Source organism: Colossoma macropomum, unplaced genomic scaffold, assembly GCF_904425465.1.
Source record: "Colossoma macropomum unplaced genomic scaffold, Colossoma_macropomum, whole genome shotgun sequence".
Taxonomy (NCBI): Eukaryota; Metazoa; Chordata; class Actinopteri; order Characiformes; family Serrasalmidae; genus Colossoma; species Colossoma macropomum.
This window is the reverse complement of record NW_023494787.1, coordinates 40,603,375-40,626,496: the sequence shown is the minus strand read 5'-3', so window position 1 is coordinate 40,626,496 and position 23,122 is coordinate 40,603,375. Positions and strand designations below refer to the sequence as shown.

The following is a 23,122-nucleotide window of genomic DNA, read 5'->3' as shown; positions in this document are numbered from 1 at the left end:
CAAAGGCTACATATACAGGTTTCTAAATGACATTAAACAGTGCTATACCATGATATGTACAGCTGTTACTTGTTTCTACTCATTATTATTGTTTGCTATTACTGTAGAAAGATGAGGACTCAGGCCATCCTGAGGTCACGTCATGTCCCACCTGGCACGGCCTGAGATGGTTAGAATACAAACAGTATAACAGGTCCAGTGCATTCACTACAAAACAGACCACACAGCACCCCTCTTCATGATGATGAATTAGCCACTGGACAGCTAACAGATGAATAATGGACAGCATCATTCATCCAGTCTTCTTTTCACCTGCCCATTCTGTCTTTAATCCAATCATTCATGATCTTTATTTATTAAGGTAAGTTATTGGAGAGCCTGTTCACTTTTTTTCTGTTCACTGTTGATAGTTTTGTAAGATTGGTGCATGGGAAAGTTTGTTCTTCAACCCACCCTTCAACCCTCAGAGACCCCAAAATAAGATAATTCAGTAGGCAAATTCAGTTGATTCAGGTACAATATACATGTACAAAAGAGTTTTAAAACCTTGTATAAATAAAATTCCACATTTTTATAGACAACAGTATGTCAGAAGCCACACAAGCAAGTCTATTTAACACAACACAGTTTGTGGTAAGTGTGTGATGAATTGGGCATACGGTTTACACAGTGCTAACTGGAGATATATAAGCAGGTCGAGCTCATGAACTGCACTCTAAGTTGAACTTTGGGGAAAACGCAATCACATGCTTTACCTAGCTTCTGTGGAACAGTGCAGTAGCGTGTGGTAAGACTACGGTTAGGCCTATATACCACGCACACATCCAATTATGCCTCAAATATTTGTGTAACAACTGGTTAACCAAATCTAGGCCTATGTCTAGTAGGGACATGCATTCTATTTTATTTTCGTAGTTGAGTATCCATATGATGAACAGGAAAAAGGAAAATAAAAACAAAACAAAAACAATTACTTCGGCTGAAATGATTAAGACTGTAGGCTTACTGTTTTAGACGATTGCACTGGTGTAAGGGGGCTACAAATTCAAAAATTTCAAAGCATGCAGGAAATATATTTTATTAAGCAAAATTGCCATGAGAATGTAATGGAGGCTGCCTTTTCAGATGCACTAATGAGCCAACACTAGTGCAAATTGGTACAACATTGGACGATGAGGAGGGCGCGTCAAACGAGGAATTTTCATCTCATCAATTATTATATTAACATGCCAACATGTTAGTCAGAGAAATATACTGTCACTTTTTCTGGGCTTAACTAACATCAGCTAGAGAGGTTCGCCTAGTTGGCTAAAAAGCCACAGCAGACTCGACTATGCTATCTGCCTTTTCAGTCACATCATTAACAATGTGTCCCTGTCAACGTGCAAAAGTCTAACAACATACTTGCTCCATTGTAAATACAAGCAAAACTTTCACATTTAACCTCTTAATATTCCAGGCGTATTACATAGTAAGGCTTTCTATTTAGTAACTACAGAGACTTCAATGCAAACCGATTGAGCGATTCTTAGGTTATAGAGTTGTGTAATAAAACTTTGGCCCTGGCCATTTAAGGGGTTAACAGTTTTGTTAAACTACAGGGAGATTCACTCGAAAGAGGCCCCGAATATTCTGTAATAACTCTCTCTAGGACGAACGAACTCTAGCAGTCTGAACGAATCAACGTACAATGTGCTCCTCAGTATATGGAGCTTTGAACAAGCCAGGATGGCCCTGCGTCTCAGTGATGAGGTAGGCGCCAGACAGCCGTTGTAACGTTTGACCTCTGTTTGCAGCTTCCGGGTGCATCCCCCCGTACCCCTTCATGTGTCTGGCAGAAAACGGAGATCACTTCCAGCATCACATGTAATGTAATCGATTACACATTCGTCAAGGTATGTATTTTTTTGGTTCGAATTGCTTCATCCTAACGAGAGTTACAACAGAATATTCGGGGCCTCTTTCAAGTGAATCTCCTTGTATAAAACTGGCATTTCATTGAACTGTTAACCTGTATATTTTTTCCATCTTTCTTCTGAAGAACCATTACAAATCCCCGAATAGTGATTTCAGTCTTTGAACACTTGCACCTTGGACAGTTAACCAACTGCTCCGGTAGCCATTCACATTCCTAATGGCTGGCATACTGGATGCCTGCTAATTTTTTGACAAACACACAACACAAGCTAGCCTGTAGGCTTATGTATATACATAAAATGGGTGTTTTCACCCATTATTTCTAATGCACCCACATTGACTACGTTCTGGGACTGGGTAAAAGGTTCTACTGCTTGTTGGCTACATTAGCTTCCATGCCTTAACTGCTAAAAAGACCTCAGGGTGTACACTGTGCTTGTACACACACTATAAACATGCAGAATCCAAGTCTAACATGAAGCGTCTGAAAGTGCAGGCGATTATTCCACATGTTCCAGTCTCCAAGCGCCTGTTACACTCTCTGTTGCCTGTCTTTGGGCTTGATAACAAGCTTTATCCACTCCATTATTTCAGGAATCTTTCAGCACCTACGCCAGGGAGGCCTCACGCTCTGAACATGCTAATTACTGTTTCACATGTGTGTGTGTGTGGGTGTATGTGCGCAAGTCTTTGTTCTGCAGCTGCTGACTGCCACATGGGTGGGTCACGGTTTCTGTATACGCCTCTGTGTGTGTGTGTGTGTGTGTGTGTGTGTGTACGAGCTGGGGTTCAGTTATCTTTGAAGAAAAACACATTCAGATTAATGAAGCTGAGAGTGTGAATGCAGTTCTGATCATGTCACTGAAGTCCCCAGCATGGCTTACTGTATTTACTGTTCCTTGATTCTGCTTAGTCTATTTGTAGCTCTTCTGATCTAGTACAGTGGTGTACATGGTCTATATTGGAAAATTAGGTCCACTGAATAGTTATACTGTATAGGCTGCAGTCAAGGCCACGTTTGTCATGTCCAAAGCAAGTGTAAGACGATGATTACTTGAAAATACAGTCAAATATGAACCAAAAGGGGGGTGAGACCAAGTCAAGTCCAGCTTAGAGTGAGACTGAGACAAAAAAATTCAAGTCCTTTCTGAGACCAAGTCTTAACTAGTCTTCAACTGCCTCCACTTGGGAAAACAAATTAACACACAGAATTCTACAGTGATAACTTTCATTATACTACACTGTAAAGTACTACATTTGCATTCAATTTACATTCTGTATTGACAACTTAAGGTCTGATTTTCTGTTTGTTTCAATATCAGGAACTGACACAAACATGGCAAAGTTTTGGTAAAAAACAGAGCTGTACATACAACAATAACTTAAAAAAAACACAGAACACTATTACAGGGAACAGAAACGGCTCCTAATCACTCAGAAAACCAGGAACACTATCTAGAACACTATGAAATAGAACAGGAATGGACCCTAATCACTTTTCCCTGTACCGGAAAGATCAGGAACACTATCGAGAACACTATTATTGGGAACATAAATGGGTTCTAATTACTCAGAAAACCAGGAACACTATCTACTATACTATGATATAAAACAAGAACGGTCCCTAATCACATATGATATTCTCCACTATGCTTTCATACTACAAAATGGCTGACTCCCAAATACAGCACTATACAATGACCATTACAAATAAAGAGGAAAGAGCCCTGAGATGGTCGGCTCAGGTTTGCTTTGTGAATCCCAGCGCAGGATTAAAGTGGATGCAGTGTTGGCTGGTTCCAATGAAGGGCAGGTAACAGCAAGCCTGATGTTCTTGTCTTATATGTAAATGTCAGCCAATGTAACTCCCAGTGAATGTTCATTAGCTTTTTTAGATACATTATTATTTCATCACTTGTAATAATCTCCCCTGCACTGTTTCAACACAGAAACTTAATACTGACTCATCTCAGCACTTATTTCAGCGTGTGGTTTGACTGTGGGTGTGATGAAAAAAGCATCACTATGACATGTTTACATACCAAGAGTTACATGATGCAGACCAGCCCAGCCCAAACACACATATTCTATTGCCTTTGTGCAAAGTAACAAGTTTCATCTTCTACATTTCTGAGTTTTATTACTTACATGCTGCACTGAGATAACCATGGTGGATAGTGATAAAATGAAAACTAACAAAAGCTTTTATCTTGAATATGACAATCATGACAGTCAATATGCTACAATATAATGCTAGTTAATTAAGTTAGGGTGAACATTTCTTACTGCCCACCAGCTCAGATATGTCCTCATCCTCCTTAAGTACACACACACACACACACACACACACACACACACACACACACACACACACACAAATTCCACTGCCTTTGTGCAAAAATTTCTAAAAGCTGCACATTTTCATCTATTTTTTTTATGTTTTATTACTTATATGCTGCACTGAGATAACCATGGTGGCTAGTGATAAAATGAAAACTAACAAAACTTTTTATCTTAAATATAATAATCATGACAGTCAATATACTACAAAATAATACTAGTTAATTAAGTGAGTGTGAATATTTCTCACTGCCCACCAGCTCGGATATGTCCTCATCCTCCCTAAATAGCTTTTTCATTTTTGTCTTCTCTGTGCCACCTTGTTTTCTGCAGTTCTTGCCACTGCTGTCTATCTTCACGAGATTTATGTATGAAAAGTACAAACAAAACAACTAACAAATTCTGCAGAGTACTGTTGTGTTAGCCAGTAAGGTGAATTTGATATGCTAATCTCTCAAGACTGATGTTAGCTTATCTAAATTTCCGTTCCACCTTAAATAGTGCGGCAGTCACACACTATCGCCTGTACAGTAGTTAAATGCTACAGCAATTAAGGTGGAACAGAAAATGAGAATAAGAAGCTAACATCAACTTCATTTAATCTCCATCACTGTATGAGGCCCACTTCGGCACTGCATGTCAGCATTCTGATTGGCCAATGCCAGGCAAAATTCTCCTCTCATTTGCCTTAAACCCTCCACCTCACTTCTGTCTGTTTTAAAACTGCCACTGCAACCGCCATAGGTACCAGACCCCCTTTAAATGTCTGAGCACCCCTGTAAAAACTTTGACACCACCCCTGATGGGTGAGAGACAGGAAGAAGCAGAAAGAATGGAAGCTCTGGCTTTTCTCTAAACAAACAAAACACTCTGCAGTACCGTCTGTTAGTGTCTGTTGATCCTCGGCTACATGCCAATGCTTGCTGTTTACGGAGGTCTAAAGGGGCTTTACGGAGAGATCAAGGCAGTTAGAGTCTCCGATACTGACATCTCTGAACAAAGAGCTGGACGTATGAAAGGCAACATCTCAGTGTTAGAGACTGTTATTAACTCTATCACTGCTATTACTTCTATTCAGTGTGTTCAGCTAGAAACAGTTCAGCTTTACTGTAGTCTGACAACACTGTCCGCAAGAGAGAGGGAGAAAAGGCAGAGAGACAGAGAAAAAGGGTGGAGGAGAAAAGAGAGAGAGAGAGAGAGAGAGAGAGAGCAACAGGGTGCTACAAAAGACAGGAAGAAAAAGGAAGAGAGGGAGTAGAGGGAAGAGGAAAAGTGAGAGAGGGAGAGGAAGGCATGGGGGAGATGAAGAGAGAGGGGGATGGAGTGAGAGGAACAAAGAGAAAGAAGAAAATAAGAGAGGGGGGGTAGAGGGAAGAAGAAAAGTGAGAGAAAGAGAGGGGAGGTAGGGGAAGACAAATAAAGAGAAAAGAAAGTGGAAAGGCAGAGGAAAGAAAAGGTGAGGGAACTAGAGAGAAGCGAGAGAGAAAGAGTGATAAAGAGACAAAAGAGAGGACATAAAGAGAGATACAGAGAGAGGGTTAGAGGAAAGAGGAAACATGAGACAGGGGAGGTGGGGGAAGACAAAAAAGAGAGTGAGAGAGTGAGAGAAAGAAGGAAAAATAAAGTGAAAGAGAAAGAAAGAAAGGTGAGAGAACTAGAGAGAGAAGCGAGAAAGACAGAAGAGAGAGAGAAATAAAGAGAGAACAGAGAAAGACAAGATACAGTGAGAATGGGAGAGAGATACACAGAAGAGAGGAGACAGAGAATAGAGAAAGAGAAAGAGACAGAGAGAGAGAGAGAGAGAGAGAGAGAGAGAGAGGAAGAGAGAGAGAGAGAAAATGTGAATTCTCAGTGAATTGAATGTGAATTACACACAACAGGAGAGACAGAAAGGAGGGAGTGAGAGAAAAGGTGAGTGAGAGGTCACAGAGAGAGTGAGAGAGAGAGATATAGTGTGTTGAGTGCTGGTTTGAGCTGTTGGTAGAGCTCCATATGGTGTGTGTTAAGTGAGAGTGACTCAGCAAACCTGTGGCTTCTTCCAAACAACTGCAGCAGCCTGTGGAACACCATCAGCTCCACAAGACCCCCACCTGAGGCCCCCATCCCTCTCTCTCTGCCTCTCTCTCGCTCCCTCCTGCTCTCTTCCCTGTTCTCTACAAGAGGAAGTAGAAGTTCTCAATAGCGAACCACAATTAAGACCTGTAAAATGGTCCTGTAAAATGACCACGTTGGGGACGCAGGGTTTTGTTAGGACATTGACAGTATGTACATTTTGCCATGTTAGTAAGGCCAATGCTGAACTGAATAACAGAGAGCCCACTGATTACAACAGCCTCTACTGTAAATGTATCTTATTTGCTAATTATCATTACTATTGTTGTCATTAATGTTGACTGCAATATTCATAATAACTATATTGAGTTTGTTCAGCCATAATCAGTTAAACCTTACTATGCTTTGGCAACAGTGTACTCCATACAGTCATGCCAATAAAGCTATCTTGAAATGAAACAGTGGAAGCCCCCGTCTCTTTGTTTTCCTTCATCTTCTCTTTCTTTCTAATTTAAACCAACTGTAGCTCTTCTCACAGGCATTCTCATCCTCTGCTTGGCTTATTTCCCTCTATTTTCTCTCTCTCTCTCTCTCCCTCTCTCTCTGTCTCTCTCTCTCTCTCTGTCTCTCTCTCTCACACACACACACACACACTTTTGGCCATTGTTTGACCGCTGCTGGTCGATTCCAGGAAGCCGCTCCCCTCTCAGCCCCCCGTGGCTGAAGCAGTGTGTGGCAGCAGTCTGAGTGAACAGCTCACGGCCTCATTAACTGCAGCAGCTGCATCACACGACTTTCATCTACTCTACAGCGTTCAGACCAGACCGACCTACTGCCTTTCTCTCACACTGCACGTTTAAACACACACACACACACACACACACACAGTCATGTGGGTCTGCCTGTGCAGGTATAAATACCATAAACACCATAAACCATAACATCAGCCTACAGGCTCACATGAGGCTCGGCCTTTACATGCTGTCCATCCAACCTTATGGATTAAATGAGCGTTATGAACTGCATCTTTAATTAACTTATAATGCAAGAGCCACAGTTCATAACTATATAACATCCATATAAGCTTTATAGTAGTTACTGAATAATTAATAACAGTCACAAAATAGTTCATAGTAGTAACTGAAAAATCCATCGTAGTTACTGAATATTACATAGTAAATACAGAAGTTATTAGCAGTTAATGAATAATTCAAAGAATACCTGAATAGTTCAATGTATGTACTGAATAATGTACATAATAATTATAGTAGTTACTAAATAATTTGAAGTGGTTTTGAAAACATATTTGTAATAGTTACTCAATATTTCTTAAAAGTTACTGAATAATTCACAGTAGATACTGTTTAATCCATAGTTGATTCTAAATAATTTATAATAAATACTGAATAATTCACACTAAATTACTAAACAAAATCAGTGTATACTGATAAATCATAGGAGTTACAGAATAATTTACAGTAGTTACTAAACTATAACAGGATTTACTGAATAATTCACTGTAGATGCTGGTTAAGTCATAGTAAATATTGAATAATTAATAATAAATACTAAACAACTAAATAATCTGTAGTAATTACTGAATAATCTACAAACGTTACTGAATAATTCATAGTAGATACTGAATAATCTGCAGTAGTTACTGAATGATTTATAGCAGATACCGAATATGTTGCAGTTACTGAGTAATTTAGAGTAGATACTGAGTAATCTGTAGTAATTACTCAGTAATTTAGAGTAGATACTGAGTAATCTGTAGTAATTACTGAGTAATTTAGAGTAGATACTGAGTAATCTGTAGTAATTACTGAATAATTTAAAACAGATACTGAATATGTAGTAGTGACTAAATAATTCATAGTAAACATTGAATAATTCATAATAAATACTGAAAAAATCATAGTAGAAACGGAATAATTCATAGCAGTTACTAAATAATCAGCTCAAAGTTAAAATACTTTGATTGCTATTCATAAATGAAAGCTAGTAATCACTAACTAGCGTTAGCTATACTAACTGGTGGCTGTTAGCTTGGACACATTGTTAGCCATGCATGGTTTAGTTTCACTGACTGCACCTGTAATGCTTGGATCACTTCATGGAGTTTCAGTATATAGGACAAATCACTACACAACAAACCTTAGACACGGACACAACAAAAAGTCCAGTGAGTCCAAAGCTGAAGCTGAGTCCAGGTAACAGCTGCGTGTCGGGCGGTGAGTCACTGACCCTCAGCATGCTTAAAAAGCTGATTTTTGGTGAAGGCCATAGAAATGAGAAACATGTGGGGGGAGAAGAGGTATATCCATGTCCACATGGAAGACTATTGCTTCTCTCAGAGTCATTAATCAAAGGCTTTTTCCCATCTGTAATGCGGCCAAGCTTGAGTGCACCAGCACACGAGGGGAAAGCAGGACACAACCAGGACAGCTTGTGGGAAACATATGAATTTGGTGTTTATTTCAGGGTGTTTGTGAAGTCGGGCGACTACATGGTTTCTGTCTTCGAGGTTCTGATCGCTCAGTTTCCTGCTTTTGTGTCTGTGTGAGTCATGGCAGTGAAAGCAGAAGAGAAGAGAAGAGAAGAGAAGAGAAGAGAAGAGAAGAGAAGAGAAGAGAAATGGAGCAGAAGAGAGTATAATAGAGAAGAGAAGAGAAGAGAAGAGAAGCGACAGAGAGAGACAGAGAGAGAGAGGAGAGTACTAGTGACACAGAGTGAGACCAAGACTAAAAGAGTAAGTACGGGATCAAGGTGAAGAAACTGAGCAACAAGAGTAAGAAAAGGAATGAAGCAGCCTAAATGTGGAGGGGGAGTGAGGACAGAGGGAATGGTGACTGTCTCCAGACTGTGCCTTACCATTGAAGAACAAAGAAGTCTGTCTTAGCCTTGCATAGCAAGATTTTCAGTCCTTTGGTTAGTCAACTGCAGCAGTGATGAATGCAGGAATGTTAATGCTAGCCTCTACAGCAGCCTCATGTCTGAACTCTGCTCAGCTAAGACAAAAAGATCAGAGCAGATCCTCTGAGAAACGGACCAAGCAACCCCAACACCAGTACACTGCATAGCTAAAACAGTAGGAGCCACATAAAAAAGTCTACTTTAGATTATTTAAACACTTTAGCACTCTTAAGAACAGTTTGTGATGATTTAGCTATGCAGTTTGCACAATGCTAATCGGTGTCAAACGACAACTTTTGAGGGGTTGTCATTAGAGACAGTCATAAAATGGATTCAATATGTTTACCGCTCACATCACTGTGGGTAACGCTACCGTTCTTTTGTGCAAAAGCCAGTCTGCAAAAGCCAATACTGGATGCATCCGCAGACAAAATCTTCTGAAGCGCTCGTACTCGGAGAAGAAAGAGAAAATGTAATCCTCTTTTTATTTCTCACAGCTGTAAGTCAACATGTTGTTAAGCGGCTTTTTGTTTCGGATATGCGAATTCTAGCTGGGCAGCGCTGGGTTGTGTGTGGCTGTACCAATTCAAAAAGCCACTGAGGAATAAGCCACTCTGAAAGAGGCCTCTTTCCGTCTGTCTGTCTATCTGTCTGTCGGTCACCTTTGGTGGTCCATGTCTGTTTGAAGTTACTGCAGCCATGGCAGCTTAGGAGGAGGAGCGAGGTTATGTCGGCATCTCCTGTGGCCGGACTCAAAACAAGTCCTGCTCTAGATCACACGACATTTGCAATTCTTTTTATTCCGGCTGCAAAACCAGCCCATTTAGAGTTCATCATGATTATGATCTCACAGTCATAAACTGCTTTACATTTGACCCCCCCATTTAGACTGCAAATGTTTAGCCCAGCCAGTCATGATGAAGTGATCTGGAGTGTTGTTACAGCAGAGAGTCTGTAAGCGACTTACTGGTATCGAAGATGTAGAGGAAACGGTTAAACGTGCGGTTCTTGGCTGTCAGGAAGCAGAAAAATCACTTTAGTCATCCAAGAATCAAATTTCTTTTTTTCTGATGTCACCGAGTCTGAACTTAATAGACTGTTCCATACATTTAGGCCAAGAAACCAAACAAATGTAGACTTCTAGGCCTGTAAAACATAATCAGAAATCGTCAGTGACTGACAAGCAACCGATGGTTTAGATGAGCTGTAATCTTCTAGAAATATAATACCTTATAGTTTTCCATAGGCAGCTGAATTTCAAAAGCACCTCACTCACTCGTGCAGATGCAGCAGTCTGAAGTATGTCCATAAGGGGGAGCTATTAGAACACGAATCATGTTTGTTTGCATCATTTCAACAGAAGAAACAGCCATAAACGTACACCAGAAGAAGCTCACAAATGTATGTTTGAGGAAACAACTTTCAAAACGAGAGCTGAAGTAGTTTATTCATCAAATCAGCTCATGCTAATGTAAGCTACATTAACTAAAGATAGCATAGAAAGTAGGTATGAGCTGCTGCATATCCTGTGTGAAGGGGGGTGAAAATCAGCATAACTGATGTTTCAAAATTTTGTGCTATGTATATTTAGATATTGCACAGGCCTACTTCAGAAGAAAAAACAAAATACAAGAAAATCTAGAATATGGGTTTCACTTCTGAAGTCTGGGTGTAGGAAGAACAAAGCTTGGGTGATAGTCCCAATAGATTTGGCTTCCCCATGTGCTGCAGTCCCAGAGTCATGCAACTAAGCTCCACTGGCTGTGCTTTGCCTGCAAATCCATCCAGGCTAGGCGAGATAAGGGCTGTGTTATTCTTCAAGATCGGCGGCAGAGCCAGTGGAAGCAGAGCGAAGAACGAAGAAAAAGAGAGCGGCGTGGGCAGGAAAACAAGACGAGGGGGGGTTAAACAATTTGGCAGAAGCCTGAAGGGATGGGGTTCACGGAAGGGTCACCCCCTTCTTGTGCTTGGCATGCACAATCACAAACACAAACTGTTCAAAGTAAACAATGCACTCTTCCTCAACCTGGTCATGTACTCGGTGCTCTTCAGGTAGACGGAACATGGCATCTGAAGTAATTCCCAGTCATGGCTGTTACAGAGAGAATGCACACCTGTAGGCAGGCCTGGGTGATAAAATGAAGCATTGTTTCGATAGTGATAATATGCATTTGAGGTATTTTTGATAAAATGATTAGTCCACAATGTATTAGTAGCAAAGGCTTGAATTTTTGCTACTTTGCTACACCAGGTACCAGGGATGAAGAAGTAATCTAACCATTCACTCACAACAGAACAAACCAGTGGGACATTCAACGGAAACAGCCAGCTAGACGGATACTTTTAAATTGGGGAAAACGCTCAGAACAAGAAAAGCTTGTGTTCTGAAGTTTGAAATTGGTTTCTTACACCACATAAAGCACATTAGCAAAGTTTGCCTACAGCATGTGGCTCTAAAATTCTGGAAAAACCATCAATATGTTCTATCAAAATAGGTCTTGGGGGTCTCCGGAGTGGCATAACCATCTAAGCATTGGCCCTATCTTCAGGAGATCGCGAATTTGATCCCTGCTACAGCCATCCGTGGCCTAGAGTCCAAGAACACAACTGGCCTCGATCTTTCTGGGTGGGTAGGATGCCCCCATCTCTCCCTCATCACCCAGAGCAATGCTAGCCAGTGCAGACATTTGTTAGCTGATGTAACAGAACTGGGGGGAGGTACTTTCCTCCGAGTGTGCTCAGGAGTCCAATGAGGTTGAGTTAGCAGCAGTTCAAAATGATGTGGTGTTCGGATTCACAGGACTTGGAGAAAGCATATGCTAGGTTTTGCCCTACTGGTACTGGTGGTAACGTGTGACTGGGGGAGTCCTAACTAGTGAGTGGAATTGGGTACGCCTAAATTGGGGAGAAAATTGGGAAAAAATCAAAAATAAAAGACCATACACAAAACAATTAATGCTAATTATCTCCATATCGACCATATCACCCACTCTTAAGTGCAGAATCTCTCTCCTTTGGTCAGTAACCCTACTCCTGGAGATCTGGCTTCCTGCAATCACGTCCAACCCAAATCTCAGTAAATGATTGCCCTCACAAGTCCTTTATTGGTTGGATCAAGTGTGGTGGATAAGATTTGAAGCTCCGCAGGAAGATCTTGAGGAGCAATGATAGTAACCACTGCTTTAACCCTTGATTTAAAATAATCCCATGCATCAAACTGCAAGCACCTTTAGGCTGCTCCTCAATCTGTGAGGAAGCCTCTGGTGTTACCATGTAGGCCCAGCCACTTAAGGCAGCTGACTCAAGCCCTCGTTAGTTTGGCTGTGATGAAATGAAGCCCATCGCCCTCCACTTGTGTCCCACCACCAGCCATCTGCTTCAACAACAGTGACGGAATCTTCCGGGTTCCCTGCGTTATCACCATGGCGGGAAACTGCTGCTTTGCACACAAGAGATAAGTGCTGTTTTCCCTCCATCTCTGGGGACTCTTTGAAAGACTCCACAAAAGGGGCTTTGGGGGATTGGTGGGGGGGCACTGCATCTCCCTCTGAAGAACCAAGGTCAAGTCTAATTCGTTCCACATCTTATTCGCCGCTTGATTAGCTTGCGCTCTCTTGCTGGAGGCTACGCTGTTGTGTGATTAGGGGAAATGCTCTTTAAAACTGCAACAGCACACCCTCTTTCTTTTTACAACCAATCTGCTCGGGTCGCAACACACTTTTAAAGAGTTTTTTCCCCGAAACGTTATCTACCTCTGTGAAAGATAATGTTGTGATCTCACTGGCTTATCTGATTGCTAACACTGCTGGCACAGTTCTGTCATCTTCATTATCTCCGGATGCGCGCTTGATAATAAAAAAACAATAACGAGGCAGATTTGTATTGTCTAAGAGGCATTTAGCTACAGTGCAACTCAGCTGTTAACTTAAAGGCTCACTGAGTTTCTGTTACTAACAGCAAAACAATGCGTTTTATACAAAGAGCTCCTTCAAAGTGAGTACAATAAGAACTAATTAGGGAAAAACTACAGTAAGGGAACAATAGCCACTGGTACAAAAAGACAACAATTCCCAAAGCCCAATAACTTGCATGTAATCTGCCTTTGAACCACTGCTTTGCTCCCCTCAGGAACATCCATCTAACCCCAGGTTTTCCAGCGTCATTACACAGTGGAACATGTGGACAGATCACTCTTGGACCCTGGCTTAGAGCTTAAAGCTGCTATTTCAGGGCTGATAGTTTCTACAGGAGTTCTATGGAAGCTGTCAGACAGCAACATGGTAATTGAGTCTCAAACTGCTACCTGCTTGTCTTGGCGTAGTGTAACTACAACCATGCATGTGTGCTGCCACTTTAAAAAGCTAGTCATGCTACTATAGAGGGGAAAAGTGGAGGGGTGGGGTTTCTCACACAAGGCAGTAACTTGTGTTCATTATAAAGCATATCGTCACCTTCCATCTCCAAAATGGTTAATATACAGAAGAAGGAAAAAACAAACACTCTTAATGTTGAATGGAAGTGAATGGAAAGAGAATTCACTCTTAATAAGTACTTTTAGATTATTTGTATTGGTCCATGAATCATACATTATATAAAACATATATCACACAATATAAAAAGTAGTTTAAAATCACACAAAAACAAAATAAAAACAACAAAGTGAAAACATCCTACATGTGCTGCTTTATAACTGATATGTCATAAACTGTGCCAAACAAAAATATAGATATTAGATACATAAATGTTAGATATAAATGCATTTCACTTACACTTGAATGGTTGAAAAAATATTGAAACTGTTTTTTTTTTTACTGCTTAAAGCTAAACAATATGAGATTTGGTGATTTGTGTAATTGCAAACAAAAGATTTTTAAAATCTTGAGAAAGAATTAGGCCCAATCCCATTTCACCCCTTGCCCCTACCACTTAGCCTTTTCCGTTTTGTGTCTTCACGCCTAGGGTTAGGGTGTCCCAATTTTTGTTGAGATAGAGGGGTAGGGCGAAGGGTTAGGGCTACATGACCCTCCAAAAGGAGGTTTTTCAGAGGCAAACTCCAAACAGAGTGTTATGAATAAAAAAACCGCAAGTTGGCTGCGTGAGTGACCAAAGAAACCCACAAATGTAAATGTTTTCTCTGTTAAAAATGACAATACCCATTGTATTATCTTAGTTTTATGTCATTTCAATGTATTATGGTCTTTTTCTTCATAACAAGTATAAAAAAATCACTAGTAGTATGCTGATATTTGGTAGCTAGCTAGCTAAATTTCCTGTTCCACCTTAAATGGTACAGCAGTTACATTCTGGCACCTCAGGTGTCAGAACTGCTGCTCTTTTTAAGGTGGAATGGGACAATTCGAACAAGAAGCTAGTGAATAGCTGACTTTAGATTCTCTAAATTTAACTGAAGACCAGCAGCGAGGTTGCTGAACTTTAGCCTCCTCTGCTTTCACTGCACACTGGCAGGGTCACCTACAGAGCACTGCTAGTAGCCTGTTAATGAAATCATGTTCTTTTTTTATTTGAGGATTGTCCTATTTTGTAGGGGAAGATTTCAACCACTACCCCTTGTAAAAGTTAACACTCGAAAAACAAGAGGTAGGGGTAAAAATAAGAAATGGGATTGGGCCTTAGTAACGACAGTTGTGCTTCAGACCTTTTTCTCAGAGTGGATGAATCTGACTATTGTGAGTGCACTGGAAGAGCATTCATAAAGAGCTCAGATAAAACTTAGTAAAAGACGTGTCTTCCGAGGGTGTGAATGAATTATCTACTATTGTTATTATATTGTCATCAGTATAATGTTGATTTTGCATTTGAGACCTAAACTCTGAGCTGCACTTGAGCAAATGCATGTGCTGTGGCATGGTCCAAAAAACTTGCAAACTCTGGCCCAACACCACTGACCTTTAAATTATTATTTCAAGGTTTACAGGATGACTTGCAGAAATGCTCCCACACCATATTTTAGCACATATTTTTTTCCTCCTGACTTCTTTCAATTCTCACAAAATATCTTACATTGTGCAGCTTAGCAATCTATATTGGCGTAAAAATCCTGGCACACCTCAATATCAACCAGTATAGCCAATCAGTCGGGCCCTAAAACTCAGTGCAAATGCTCAGGGCATGATTAACACATTCTCAGGATGTGACTGAGTGTGATTAACAGCAGTGGCACAAAGCACAAAGAAAATATTCCAGTAACAAGTAACTCACATGAACACATCTACATTTACACAGACAACTCTGACCTCGCTTCCACTCTCTCTAAAGCAACTCAGCAGATCCACCTCAAAACAAGGTCTGCAGAATCTCAAAGCACAAAGCTCTACCATCCTTTCCTTACTGTGCTGTTTTAAAACATGCACACACTTTCTACTGTCTACTGGCTGATGAGTCAGATATCTGCCATCTGATACTTTTACAGACACTCCAGCCAAAATGAAAAATCTAACCATCACTACATCTGTCGCTAACCTGCTTACTCGCATCCTGCTGCAGCAGTCTCTACAGTGAGATTTCCTGGATTAAAGAATAGCCCCTTATTACAATCTATCTTGAAGGTGGGAGGAACTTTTGAAAAATCAAAACTGCTTTGGGGTGGCTTTCTAGGGGCTTTTAATCCTTTTCTTTCTGTTAGCTGGTGAGTGCAGAAGGAAGACAGATAGCTAACCAGACAGGACAGCAAATACCTTATTTGAACTAAGAATACTTTGTCCACAAAATACTAACAGAAATAATACGAAAGTTGGACTAGACCAATTAGCATTATGCTAAAAGGCTTATACGAATTGGTTCCAGCTAACCCTTATGCATTTCCATTCATGTTATCATGTGTTGGCGAAGTATTTCTGCTTTATTCTCCTCCCGGCTAAAGGCAGTACCTAAGGGCCTGCCCTAGGCAGGAGGTACTTGTTCTACCAACTAAAGCTAAAGGCCCCCAAACAAGGCTATTATGATTTTCCCAGGCAGCTTGTCTTCTGAGTAAAAACCACAGTTTACTCAGAGATCGTGCAGGGATAAGTAAACAGCCCAGAGTGAGCCGATTCCTGAAAGTCCTCAGCGAGATAAACAGTAAAGGAGGGAAATAAAGCACAAAAGGAGCCATAGCAGCGCTAAAGAAATTCGCTTTCCAGCGGCTCACAAACAGCACAGGCTGTATGCTTATGAGCCTCAATTACAGCCTTACAATGAGCTTATGTAACTGAAAAATCCTCAGATACTGGACATATTAAACATACTCTTCGTTATGTAAGGGAAAAGGGGGGTTGATCATTTATAGAAAACTGTATTTTTTCCAGAGAATGGTAGAACAAATGAGCACTAACGAGAACTATACACTCAGGAGTAATTTAAGAAGCTGGAGAAATGTGGTTTACTTTTTACTCGATGTCTAAAAAACACCACAGGCACAATAATAAAGCAGACCAGAAAAGAAATGTTTTTTTAACATTCTCCTCCCAATTATTGTTTTTATTAGTACATTTCATTTACTAGAGTTACTAGTTTAACATTTATTGATGAATCTATCTCCTGTTATTTGAGTAACCTTCTAAACTGTACTCTCATTATTACATAAATTATGTATTAGCATATTAGAAGAGACTTTATCCAAGGACAACATTTATAAGGCTACATGACAAACTACATAAGCTCTTCATGACAACTGACATCAAGTGTCTGTTTCACATAAAAGATGCTTTTGTCAGCAGCTTTGTGCAGCCTTCAGGGAGTACCTAGGTTAGAAATTTTGTCAAGATCTGGCAACCCTAGAATAGGATGCAACAGCTTACATCAAAAAGTCAAGCATAATTTGTATGAGCATTTTGAAAGTCGCATGTTAGATGGACAATAATGGGAACAGAAGAACTGTAAAATGGATACAACAGTAGTACAATGTCAGCTGCCATAATGTTCTATGTCATTTCAGCTAATTAACTGTTATGACATCACCTAATAACTAGAGAAATGATGAAAAAATTAGCATTGAGAATTCAAACACCACAAAATGGCTGACCCACTATATAGTCCACTGTTTCTGTGCTACGGAGAGATTCCCAACAGTTTCCATCAGAGTGGATTCATGTAGTAACTTGAAGGAATATGTCATATTTCCATGAGAGGGAAGGGGGATTCCTTTACGCAGACAACAGAAACCCAAGTCCTATTCACACTAGCAGGAGATTTTGACCATTTTACTAAACGTTAGCAATTATTGCCCACCCTTCGGTGATTACAGTAAACTTGTGGCTATTTTTGGGATTGCTAGGACGCTGTGACTATATTAAGCCTGAACAGGCATTATCTGATGAGCTGCTTTCCGGCCTGAAACTAGAAAACTTCATGTTATTTGTCATGTTATGTAATGTTCCGGAGTGTGGCAATGCATCTCTCAGCCTTGACAGAATCCATGATTTAAATCCTATTGGGGATTTTATCCATTCTCTCACTACAATAACCAGCATGCATTATACAAAATGTGAAACAACAACTGGGAATCGCACCAACAGTGCTAAAGAAATCCTGACTGCTAGCACTGCAACTTATATAGAGACTGATAAATACAGATGTACTAGTTGTAGCAGCACTGTTATCTATTTAGCTTCCTTCTATATTAGCCAGCTAGCTAGGAAAAATACATATGTAATATAGTAAAGTATTGGGTCACTTTGAAGTTTTTCCAAACCTCCTACCACCTTCAAGATTAATCATCAGACAGGAGTTTTCCTAGTTTATGAAGAGGGAAAATCGCAAAATCTTTGGTTCTGTCTGTGCAAAAGCGATAGAAACAATACTGCCCCCTACACTTCCTGTACTGTACTGCAATTTGCCAGAATAGCAGCATGTATCATATAAACATTACAGAAGATGAGAGAACTTCTGTTCTAAGTAAATGACACATGAACAACTTTCCTTAATTGACATCACTGATGATTAATCAGCCTTGGTCTAAATAAGTAACTAAGTAGCCCTACAATCTTGAAAAAGATGATTCTTCAAGGGTTCTTTACTAAAGGGAATGGTTCTATATAGAACCATGAGTTCTATGAAAGGGTTCTTCAGATTGATGGAGAGGGTGCTTTAGATGGGTCAACATAGAACCTTTTTGACAAGGGTTCTATAGAGCATCAAAAAGGGTTCTTCTACTGTTACAAGCTTGTATTTTAACTATAACAGAACCCTTTCTGGTGCTATATTGAACCACAAACAAAACATTCTCCATCAACCACTTCACCATGCAAAGAACCCTTTAAGCATGAAATGGTTGCATACACAAGTCATGGTTCTAAATAGAACCATTCTCTTTACTAAAGAACCCTTAAAGAACCAACTTTTTAAAGACCGTACTACTACAGGTCAGTTTTTACTCTGTGTCCTTGAGCAAGGTGGTGAAACCCAAGTCGCCATCACGACGGCACTGAATGACAACATGGCCGCTCCATGGTCACGGTATGAATACATAAGGTTGAAAAAAATAATACAGCGTTCTCATTTCAAAGAAGCATGAGCAGGGTTGAAAGGAAAGGTGGCGAGGGTTTTGAAGGGGTATAGAGCACCGCGGGTGTACGGCCCATCTCCACAGCTGAGGGGCTGAGCAGACTTAATGGAGAGTGTGAAATCAAAGGGTCCACACATCTTCAAAAAGAGCCTCACTCGTTTGTTCTGCAAGCCAAAAAAACAGAAGCCCCTACTTCACTCTTCCTTTTGACTCGTGCAGTCTTCAGAATAATTGGCCCATGTCAAACCTCTCTCTCTCTTCAACTTTTATGGCTGATGTTTAAGTTTCTATGCTGGTTTTAGACTTCAGGTCATGTGCTTCGTCCTTCAGTATACATCAAAAACAAAAGTTCCTGAAGCTACTGAATATATTCAGTGATACACACGCTGAGCGCTCTAGAACTTATCCTATCAACTTCCAAATCAAGTGCTGCAAGGTTGCTGTTAAAAGCCAACATAAACAGGGCTTAGGATACACGATCAACACACAGTGACATAATGACTATACTAGTTAAACCACTCCACTAAGGTACTACAAAGATAATTCAATGAACATTAAATTTTCTATTCTTTATTTAATATACAGTGCAGTGCAGACTACCTCTGATTTTTTTTTTCATTTCCACTCAGAATGGCCATTAAATACAAGTTATTCATTTTCAGTGTCAGGACAAAAGAGCAGAAAACATTTATTTAACAGAAAACTAAAGAGAAGCTTTTCACTCTTTAGTGTGCCCACCCTATTTCTTCACTACAGCTTCCAGTTTTTCCAGACTTGCTTTCAGTTCTTCGAAGAAACCTTCAGGGATATTTTTCCACACCTCCAAAGTTTAGTCCTAGACATCTGTTGCATTTTCTGCTTCTCACCATTCAAGTAATCCCAAACACATTCAATGATGTGGGACAGGGGTCTGCAACGCATGTCTGTCCTGTTTCGGCTCCACAGCAGAATTAGATTTTTAGGCAAAAGTAGAATAATTATCCTTTGCAGTAAAATCAAGCTCTGTTGATCGTTCTAACACAGTTTTAACAATAATTGGTCTTAAACACTGGAGTTAACGTATAACTGCTAATTCACCCTTTAACCATGAAGATCAGCGCGCAGACTGCTGGTCACCATAGCAACACAGACAACAGTCTCGTCTAGCTAGTAGCTAACGAAATGGCAAAGAGAAAGATTTGAGATGAACACTGATCATTTGGAGACTAATGCACTTATTTGCATTTCTAATCACTTCAGCTGGTTTCCTGATATGTTGAATCTGCAACGAGAAACTGTCAAACACTAAAAAGTCACAAAGCTGAAGCTACTTGTTTAAATCTTTCCGTTCCACCTTAAATGATGTGTTCAACTTTTTTCGGAAAAGTTTCCTGCTGGAGATGCGAGAAAAGTGGCTATAGCTGAGCTAAAGCTTAAAGCAGAGCAAAGTAAGTCTGCTTTTTCAGTTATATCATATTTTTCAGCCTATACTAGTACATTAGCACATGCTAAAACATATTTACAGCCAAGACGATAAAATGGACATAAAATTGTTGCTCCCAAAGTGGTTTGATTTTTATTAAAAGGACAAAATGGCTCTTGTTAACATTTGGGTTGCCGACCCCTGATGTGGAGTCCTTTGTATAAGTTACTGTATAAGCTATAGACAGCTCCCTATATAAGTTAGTATTAAATAAAATAACAACAAATAGTAATATGATAAGTGATTCCAAACTTTTAGCCAGTAATGCAGGCTTATAAACGTTTGCAATGTTGGCTCATGAAACACCACGTTCATTATGACTAAATATGGCCGGCGAATACTTATGATAGACCGCTACAAAGGTTCAAAATGCTATGTTAAGTCTATAATAGATAATATGACATATAATAATACATAATATACACCGATCAGGCATAACATTATGACTCCCTGCAGCACTGCTGTGTCTGATCCACTCATACCAGCACAACACACACTAACACGCCACCACCACATCAGTGTTACTGCAGTGCTGAGAATGACCCACTACCCAAATAGTATCTGCTCTGTGAGGGTCCATGAGGGTCCTGACCACTGAAGAGCAGAGTAAAAGGGGGCTAACAAAGTATGCAGAGAAACAGACGGACTACAGTCTGTAATTGTAGAACTACAAAGTGCACCTATATAGTAAGTGGAGCTGATAAAATGGACAATGAGCGTAGAAACAAGGTCATAATGTTATGCCTGATCGGTGTATAATAGATTATCGGTTATTAATGACAATATCAATTAATGATAAAAAAAACTCTTCACCTGTCTGATGAGGACGACTACTGTGCCTGTTTTAACAATAGTGCGCAGACCACTGCTGTAGCTCAACATTAGTCTTTGTCTCAGATTTTCCCAGGCCTGAGAATGGCAGCAGCAATAAACTTCAGCACTGCGGGCGCTGAGAGGAAGCAGAATTTACCGTCCCGTCACAGTGCGGCTTCCTGTGTTTTGTTTGGGAAGTGATGCTGGGAAACTTCAGCACGTGCTGGGGTTTTAAAGTGACCTGGAGTTGCCTGGCTTCAGAGCTCCAGGCTACAGTGCAGGACGAGGTTATATTTTTTGAATAGTCACTGGTGAGGGGCTAGCTTCATATTAACTGGGTCAAGGATAAAATAAGGACACTGAAAAAGCTTGGCGGGATGAGGACACATTTCTTGGGTTCAATTACCAGTAAGTCGAGCGTCCAAAATGAATAAAAACCAAAGCGCAGTAACAGTACAGACATTCTTGGCAGTAATAGCGTACTATCCTAAACATAGCATGAGCAACTTACCACATGCTTCCTGTAGCTACAAATGCTAGTGAGCATCTGGCTGCAGAGCTATAGAGGATAATGCTTTCTTTTATAGTCCCCTAAGCTCTAGGTAATTGTGTGTGAGGTACAAAAAGTATGATATAATTATGTTTGGTAACATGATGGAAAGTTCATAGAGAGTACTAACCTGTTCCAACAGGCTCTAGCTATTAACTGGGTAGGTGTGGGTTACAAACTCTGAAGTGCTGTGTAATTATTTGGGGTAAAATAAAGATGAGTACCAGGACAGTCTCACTTAATTACAATGAAATGGCTAACAGGTTCATAACACGTGTAAATTGGAAACAGTTCCAAGTAGTGGGTAAGTTATACCATGTAAAATGAAAAATAAAAGCTCAAAATACAGATTAAAATATAGATTGTTTTCTGAAGAAAACGTTAAGGACCCAGAAAGTACACAGTAAGAATAACTGCTTTCTACAGAGCCCCAATGGTGACATCGCTTCTTAATAAAAAAATAATGCATGGCCACAACTTATTAACTGGGACCAGAATCCTAAGGTGTGGCCACGTCTTAGACTTGATTATACCTCGTTACATGCCTTATTAAGTCATGGCCATGACTTGATTATCTTGTTCCCCCACCTTACTAAGTTGTTGCCATGACTTAACTATCAAAACCTAATTATCTTGTTCTCATGTCTTACTAAATGTGGCCATGTCTTAATTATCTCGTTCTCGTGCATTACTAAGTTGTGACCTTTTAGGATCCCATTTCCATAAGTTGTGATAATTAAGTCGTGTTAACAACTTTCTTTTCTTTATTATCTTGTTCAGGCTTACTAAGTCATGCTCCTCCTTAATTATCTTATTCCCACCTCTTACTAAGTGTGATCATGACTCAACTATGCCACTCTCATGCCTTAATAAGTCATAGCCACGCATTAGGATCCCATTCCCCTTGCCTTAGTAAGTTGTGGCCACGGCGCAATTATCTCGTTCGCACACCTTACTAAGCCGCGGTCATGCATTAGTATTCTGTTTCCATAAGTTGTGGGCACAACCCTCATAATTACCACAACTTTATCTTTATTATCTTGTTCCCATGGCTTAATAAGTCATTCCCATAACGTAATTATCTCGTTCCCACCCCTTATTAAGTGTGGCTATGACTTGACTATCCCATTCCCAAGCCTTACTAAGTCACAGCCATAAAGTTGTTTCTTATTTTTTTTTTAACTAATAAGTTGTTTCTTATTTGTATTAACTAATTCCCATGGCTTACAAGGTCATGCCCACAACTTAATTATCTCTTTCCCACCCCTTACTAAGTGTGACCATGACTCAACTATCCTGTTCTCATGGGGGATCCCATTCCCCTTGCCTTACTAAGGCGTAGCCACGACTTAACTATCTTGTTCCCACACCTTACTAAGTCGCAGTTATGCATTAGTATCCCGTTTCCTTAAGTTGTGGACACAACTTAACTATCATAACTTTTTTATCTTGCTTACTAATGGCTTACTAAGTCATGCCCATGACTTAATTATCTCATTCCCACCCCTTTCTAAGTGTGGCTATGACTCAATTATACCATTCCCAAGCCCTAATAAGTTGTGGCCACGCA

The 23,122-nt window shown here is 40.1% G+C and overlaps 1 protein-coding gene across 1 annotated transcript in view; it reads right to left on the bottom strand.

Moving 5' to 3' along the window:
* The window catches only part of tanc2a (tetratricopeptide repeat, ankyrin repeat and coiled-coil containing 2a), a 222,248-nt gene that overhangs the window by 118,451 nt on the left and 80,675 nt on the right, over positions 1-23,122 (bottom strand). The window contains exon 3 of the mRNA XM_036567368.1: positions 6,284-6,410. The gene's annotated coding sequence lies outside the window, so the exon portion shown is untranslated. The remainder of the gene's footprint in view (positions 1-6,283; positions 6,411-23,122) is intronic.